Genomic DNA, 8,027 nt, shown 5'->3' on the forward strand with positions numbered 1-8,027 from the left:
AAAAATTCCACCAAAAATCTTCTAGAGCTAATAAATGAATTCAGCAAAGTAGCAGGATATAAAATCAATACCCATAAATCAAATCCATCCCTATACATCAGTAATGAATCCACTGAAAGAGAAATAAAGAACACTACCCCATCCATAATAGCCTCAAAAAAAAAAAAAAAAAAAAAAAAAACCTTGGGAATCAATCTAACAAAAGAGGTGAAAGACCTCTGCAATGAAAACTACAGAACACTAAAAAAAGAAATTGAAGAATACCTTAGAAAATGGAAAAACCTCTCATGCTCCTGGATAGGCAGAATTAGTATTGTCAAAATGGCCATACTACCAAAAGCGTTATACAAATTTAGCGCAATTCCTTTTAAAATTCCAATGATGTTCTTCATAGAACTAGAAAAAGTAGTCAAGATATTCATTTGGAAAAACGAGAGACCCAGAGTAGCCAAAGCAATGCTTAGCAAGAAAAGTGAAGCGGAAGGCATCACAATACAGACCTCAAACTATACTACAGAATTGTAGTAATAAAAACAGCATGGTGTTGGCACCAAAACAGACATGTAGACCAATGGTACAGAAAGAAGACACAGAGACAAACCAACATAAATACAGGTATCTCATCCTACACAAAGATGTCAAAAATATTCACTGGTGAAAAGATAGCCTATTCAACAAATGGTGCTGGGAAAAATGGAAAGCCACATGTAACAAAATGAAATTAAACTCTTATCTCTCACCCTGCACAAAACTCAACTCACTGTGGGTCAAAGACTTAGGCCCTAGAACAGAGGCCCCGTTACTACTAGAAGAAAAAGTAGGCTCAAATATTCACCATGTCAGCCTAGGACCTGACTTCCTTAATGACACCCCCAAAGTGCAAGAAGTTACATCAAGAATCAATAAATGGGATGGGAGCTGAAGAAATAGCTCCTTTTGGAGGGCACTTGCCTAGCATGCGCAAGCGCCACAGTTCGAATCGTCCGCCCCTCAGAAGGGACCAAAAAATAAATGGAATGGACTCAAACTAAAAAGCTTCTTCTCAGCAAAAGAAGTAATCAGTAATATGAAGAGAGAGCCTACAGATTGGGAGAAAATCTTTACTACCTGCACCTCAGATAAGGTATTAATCTCTAGGATATATAAAGAACACAAAAAACTTAATGCCAAAAAAACCAAATAACCCAATCAATAAATAGGCTAAGGAACTGAATAGACACTTCACAGAAGAAAATATACAATTGATCAATAAATATATGAAAAAATGTTCAACATCTCTAGTAATTAGAGAAATACAAATCAAAACTACTCTAAGATTTCATCTCACTCCAATCAAAATGACAATCATGAAAAATATAAGCAACAATAAACGTTGGTGAGGATGTGGGGAAAAAGGTACACTTATACATTACTGGTGGGAATTCAAATTGGTGCAAACATTATGGAAAGCAGCATGGAGAGTCCTAAGAAAACTTGTAATGGAACCACCATTTGACCCAGTTATCCCACTCATCAGTTTATACCCAAAGGACTTAAAATCAACATACTATAGGACACAGCCACATCAATGTTTATAGCAGCTCTATTCACAGTAGCTAAACTATAGAACCAGCTTAGATGCCCTTGAACAGATGAATGGATAAAGAAAATGTGGTATGTATACAGGATGGACTATTACTCAGCTTTAAAGAATGAAATTCTGGCATTTGCTGGTAAATGGATGGAGTTAGAGAATATCATGCTAAATGAAATAAGCCAATCCAAAAAACCAAAAGCTGAATGTTCCTCTGATATGTGGAAGCTAATTCACAGTAAGCAGGGAATGATAGAGAAGAATAGAGTTATTTATATTAGGTGGATAGGAATGAAGGGAGAGGAAGGGGTATGGGGAAAGGAATAATAGTAGAGTGAGACAGACATTATTACCTCATGTACATGTATGACTGCATGGCAGATGTGATCCTGCAGTATGTATAATTGGGAAGGTGGGAGTTTGTGATCCATTTATATATGATATATCAAAATGTATAAATGCATTCTACTGTTATGTACAGCTAATTAGAACAAATAAAATACAATATTTTTTTAAAAAAGACAGGGAAGCTGGGCATGGTGACACATGCTTGCATCCCATTAGCTGAGACAGAAGGATTGCAAGTTCAAATCCAGCCTCAACAACTTTGTGAGGCCCTGTCTCAAAATAAAATATAAAATGAACTAGGGATGGCCTGGTGCAGTGATGCACACCTGTAATCCCAGTGGCTCTGGAGGCCAAGGCAGGAGGACTGCAAGTTCAAAGCCAGCAAAAAGTGATACACTAAGCAACTCAGTGAGACCCTGTCTCTAAATAAAATACAAAATAGGGCTGGGGATGTGACTGAATGATTGAGTGCCCCTGAGTTCAATCTCTGGTATCATCCCCCCAAAAAAAGGGTTAGCGATGTGGCTCAGTGGTTAAGCACCCCTGGAGTCAGTCCCTGGTACAAAAAAAAAAAAAAAAAAGAGAAGACTTGAAAAAAGAACAAATAGGACTTATGGAAATAAAAAATAAAACCTTACTAATTAACTAAAAAAAAGATGAAAAGATAATGAACTAAAAAGAAATGGGTTTGAAGAAATTACCCAGAATTTGGAACACAGAGAGAAAGATAAAAATGAAGAAAGAGAAGTTAACAGACAGACATATAGAATAAGGTCTAACATATGGAGTTCTGGAAGATACTGAGAAAGATAGGGAGAGATCATACTCTGGATGTGGAGGCTAAGAATATTGAAAAATTAATGAAACGTGGGAACCTTCAAATAAAAGAAACAGGGTGGAAAATGGGCCCAGCTCGTATGGGGTAGAGAGTAGAGGCAGTGGTCTGGGTGGTGGGAGAAGGAGGTGGCAAATCACTCATAAATGGTGCCTGGGCAGGACCTAAAGTCTAAATTCCAGGAAGGTGAGTGAGTGTTGTGCTTTCAGGAGTGTCTTCTTTAAAGAAGTAGTTTGAGCTGGGTGTGTAGCTCAGTGATAGAGCGTTTGCCTAGCATGTGCAAGGCCTTGGGTTCAATAATCAGCACTGAGAAGAAAGAATAAAGGAGGAGGAATACAGATGAGGAAGATGCTGATAATGAAACTGTAGCAAGGATAAAAAGAATACTTCAGTATGATGTTGGGCACTACACCCTCTGCTCTACAAATTTGAGAGGGGATGAAGGTGTAGCTCAGTGGTACAGCATGGGCCTATCATGCTTGAAACCTAGGTTCCAAGTTGCTACAGGTGGATTCAATGATGGACAGCAGAAAAGACATACTATAGAGTGCTTTATTGCCTAGTTGATAAAGTTGGTTTTGAATGTTGGTCATTCTAGTTCCTGAACACTAGTACTTTTATAATATGTGTCAATGTGATGATAAACACTCTGATTCCTACTAAAATTCCACTTCAGTGTGTATAACTGAAAACACTCATCCATTAGTACCTCTTTAATTTTAATGAAACTTAAAGTAAAAAACCCATTCTTGCACCTTTCTGCCCATGGACACTGCCAAGGAAACATTGTTAAAGTCTCTCTTTCCACTGCCATAGTAACCAAAAGCTCAGTCCTACTCCCTGATGCCAATACAATAGCGAGGACACAGTTCTAAGAAAAAGGAAAAAGACTGTGTATTTGCTTTGCTAGCAAAGGAGAAATGCAGGGTACTCATGTCCCAAAGGCTGTGATTCTGACCATCAGGGGGACGGGTGTTTTTAAGAGTTGATTCAGAGAAAATGAGATTATGGAGGAGAGATCAGAAAGGAGAAGATCAGGGAAAAGAAGATCAGGGAGAAGTTTAGGGAAAAGAAAATCAGAGAGGGGAAGTTTAAGAAAAAGAAGATCAGGTAGAAGATCAGGGAAACAGAAAATAACCATTGTAAGTTTCAAAGCCACAAGAGATATAGTCAAAGCATCAAGTGAACCCCTGTTAAATTTTCCCACTCTCAATTTCTGCCTTCCATTTCTATGGAAAGTGGGCAACGACATCTCCAAGATACTTTCCACTGAAAGGGGGCAAAGTTGAGAGAAGTAACCCAAAGTTCTTGTTCTCTAACAGGTGGGGTTTAGACAGTTAAGGGCATTCAGCATTGGAGCAGTCCAGAGGTCCACAGTGGCAGATGGCCGGTGACTGGACAAGGCATACATAGGACAGGGATCATGCTAAGACAACAATAAACAAGACAGCAAAGCATCACTTTTTTGTAAATAATTAGCACAAAAGTAATTAGTATTTCAGCCAGTCTCTGAAAACCATAAGAACAGTAACTCATAAACTTATCAGTAAAAAAAAAAAAAAAAATTTTAAGTCTATGAAATCAGACTCAAATTAATTTGCAACTCTTGTCATTATTATTAGGCACTTTCACATAAGAACCCTTTTCCTTATAGCCCCAGCTTCAACTACTTTTGGTAGGACTGACACAAGTATACACCTTAAGTTACATTAAAAAACATTGTTTTCCTTTAAATATCCATGTAGGATTGTGCTCAGGCTATACTCTCCTGCCAGGTGTTTAACACCAAGTTGGTCAAAACTGATCTTGTTCCTGTCTACTCTTAAGAGTCAGCTGAGATTCCTCAGAGATCACTCTTGGGCACATATGCAAAGCCTCCTGGCTCCTTTAGCTTTCCTCCACCAGTGGCGCCACCTTACAGGATGGGTCTGGGTCTGGCTGACCATACGTGGCTTTTTTTGGAAGCATCAGGGACATTTCCATCTCCAATGACACTCCTCTTTGCAGAATATGCACTGGTTGACTTCCTGTTCTCTAGGGTCCTCTCAATCTTGCCGATCAGCAGATTGGATGACTCACCAGAGTTGCAGGGCCCAGAGAGGGGTCCTGTCATTCTCTGCATCCTGGCTGAACTTAAAGGGCAAGAGCCAAAATGTTGGCTGCTTTTTCCTTGGCCCTTTCACGTTCTTGACTTTGGTCTTCAAGTTATTGGTTTTAAACACCCAACAAACAAGTTTCACAAGTTTTAAAGAGGGAGTTAGAGGTTATAATTTCAATATCTATAATATTACAGATACCCCTTTTATTTAATTATGGTATTAGTACTGAAAGTCAGCATTATATACTATCTGTCCTGTAGGTGATGGGTTATTATCTCAAATTAACCAAGGTTAGTTTTGTTTTGTTTTGGAAGCAGTACCTCTGTAAAACACTAACAGACAACAGTTATAAAGTTTATAAGGAAAATACAAAATGAAAATAACAGAGCAAAAGAAATATTCAGTTTGTGTAATAGCTATGAACCAAGAAAAATGACTTTCATAATCTTGAAAATTTGCTTAGTTATATATTATAGTCCCTGTCTGAGATCACAGTGTCTTAACAACAAAATCAATCTTTTGAATAGAACTTTAAATTAGCTGAAGTCTACCCTATTTTGGAGCCAATCTAACTTGGAGTAAGGTGGGAGGCAGAGCCTTATCTCAGGTAAGGTGGGGCTCTTCACAGCTAACACAATACAACATTACACTTTAAACATGAATCAAAGACAGGTTAAGAAAGCTTAACTTTCTTTTTGTGGAAGAAGTGGCAGAATGCTTCCATGTTTTACAATATCACCTTTAAACAGATCAGGCTTTCCTTAATACCTTCCAAAAATACATTTAAATTTCAATTTCAATGTGAAGAGTAACACAAAATTATATATATAATTTATTGACAATAGGTTACTTTATCCAACTATAAAACATCAAATACATGAATAAATACCAACCAAATTTGTTATTCCCATACAAACCCAAGACTTTTGCTACACCTAATTTTAGTTTGGAGAACACCAACTTGGCAAAGTGCTCTCTGAAGTTTTACATTTAACTATGTTTAACTTTTCAAGTACGATTTAGAATCCAGAGTATATGGTAACAAAAATCACAGGTCTGAATGATTTAACAAAAATCAAAGGATAGCCTTAAATCTCTTACACATTTAGGAAACAGTGTTAAAGATCAGGAATTAACTTAGTCAAAGCAGAGAGATATATGACAGGTCTTTGAATTACAGAATCCTTCTGTGTCCTTCTGTGTCAGATGCAATGTTTAAAAGAGCAGAAGAAACGTGTATTTTATCAACCATATTTATACTAATGTTTGATGAGGTTAAAATACTCATACTAGACATAAAATAAGTAGTAGCCTTTAATATCTCAAAAGGAAAATAAGATGAAAATAAGATAAAATATTTTCTCTAAATAAAAATATCAAGTTCAGGATTAATAAATACATATTTTAACATGAAAATATATTTTATTATTATTATTTTACTATATAACATATTAGTGAATACACCAGATTGCATATTCTCAAATGGCAAATGAGACATCAGATAACATTTTTCTTTGATTCTCCTAAGAATCTCAATATCATCTGTCTTTTAGAGGACTTGGATTCTTACAAAGTCTGTGATACCTTCCACGAGGATATCAACGATGCTTAGTAGTAAAGAACATTTTGCTGAGTTTTCTATTATGAGTCCTTGCTCAAGGTGTTCACCTTTTTCTTCTAATATGATCTTTAGCACTTGATTGTGTGTTTCTTCATTATTGTGCACAGGATCTGTAAGAAATCCCACGAAAACCACGCCAGACACGGGAAATCACATAAGGGAGTTTATTAAGCAAACAGAGTGTCTCCCTGCAGGGTAAGAGAGAAAATGAGAGGAAAAGGAAGGGAAAGAGAAAGGGCGCACACTAGAGAGAGTGGAAAAGCGAGGAGGAGAAAGAAAGCGAGTCAGGGGGAGAGAAAAGCAAGAGAAAAGATGGTGGGGTAGCTACCCGAAGCAGTTGAATTCCGCCAGGCTAACAGGGGACCAATAACAGAGAAGGATACTTGCAAGCTGACTGATGAACCAATAGCTAGCTAGGATGTTCACAGACTGACAGTAGTTGGGAGGCCGGGGAAATGGTTGCAATGGAAAGGGTGGGGAGAGCAGCTTTGTACATTACAGGATCTTGTTGAGGGATAGGTTGTGTGTGTTCATGTGGAATATCCACATAAGGGTAGTAGCATACAATTGTCCTGCCATCAGATGTCAAATCGAGCTCTACTTTGCAACTATTTTCTTCTCTGGAGAGAAGAGAATGTAGATTTATGACAAACACCAGATAAAGCTCCATTTTTAACTGGAAATAAATACTTCAAGAAAGTTCTCTTTGATATCACATATTTTAATGCTGTTGCTGCCATGGTGTTATAAGAAAGATATGAAAAAAGATGATCTGAAGAGCAATCACCTTGAAAATCTGCTTCCAGACACATCTAATTTTATTCCTGCAAGAGACCACCATGTTGCCTCCTGATTATTTTGAATAGTATGGGAAATCGAAGTGATCGAAATCATAACTGACCAAGGGGTTTTACTTTTGTAGCCCTTAATGACCATGACCATGTGGATAAGATTGACATTCAGATATACCATTTCTGGGAATGGCCCCAACTGTGAAGTTAGGAAAACTGGGTCAAAGCAAGAGATGACTAATGCTTCATCTAGCCAAAGGTCAGGAAAGTTACAGTTTATGACACGTTTGTGAACTTAGCCAAGCACAGTGGTGGCAGGGTCTGACTACAGTGTAGAAGACACATTTTAGACAATATTCACACGTATGAGAAAAAAAAAAAAAAAAAAACACTCGAGGACTGTTTTGTGACTAATTGTACAATAGGTTACTTTAGTTTCTGTTCTGTGGAAAGTTGTAAAGGGTTTTATGTTAGTCAGCTTTTCATTGCTGTAACCAAAATACTCAACATAAACAAGTTAAAGGAGAAAAGGTTCATTTTGGGTCACGTTTTCAGAGTTTTCAGTCCATGGTCAGCTTACTCTGTTGCTCTGGGCCTGAGGTGAGGTGCTATGGGCCTGAACATCATAAAGGAAGGGCATGGTGGAGGAAAGCTGATCAGCTCATGACAACCAGAAAACAGGGTGGGTGGTGGGACAAGGTATAATTCCCAAGGGCACATCAACATTTACCTATTTCCTTCAACCATACCCCATCTTCCA

At 37.6% G+C, this 8,027-nt stretch overlaps 1 pseudogene across 1 annotated transcript; it reads right to left on the reverse strand.

The window, feature by feature from the left end:
- Positions 1-6,393: 6,393 nt before the first annotated feature.
- On the reverse strand, positions 6,394-7,222 carry LOC306668834 (large ribosomal subunit protein mL42-like; annotated as a pseudogene). Its single transcript has 2 exons — positions 6,981-7,222; positions 6,394-6,586 (listed from the first exon to the last, which is right to left on the reverse strand). The product of its transcript is annotated as a large ribosomal subunit protein mL42-like (transcript).
- Between the last annotated feature and the right edge of the window lie 805 nt (positions 7,223-8,027).

This window comes from Sciurus vulgaris, assembly GCF_902686455.1.
Source record: "Sciurus vulgaris genome assembly, chromosome: 8".
Classification (NCBI taxonomy): Eukaryota; Metazoa; Chordata; class Mammalia; order Rodentia; family Sciuridae; genus Sciurus; species Sciurus vulgaris.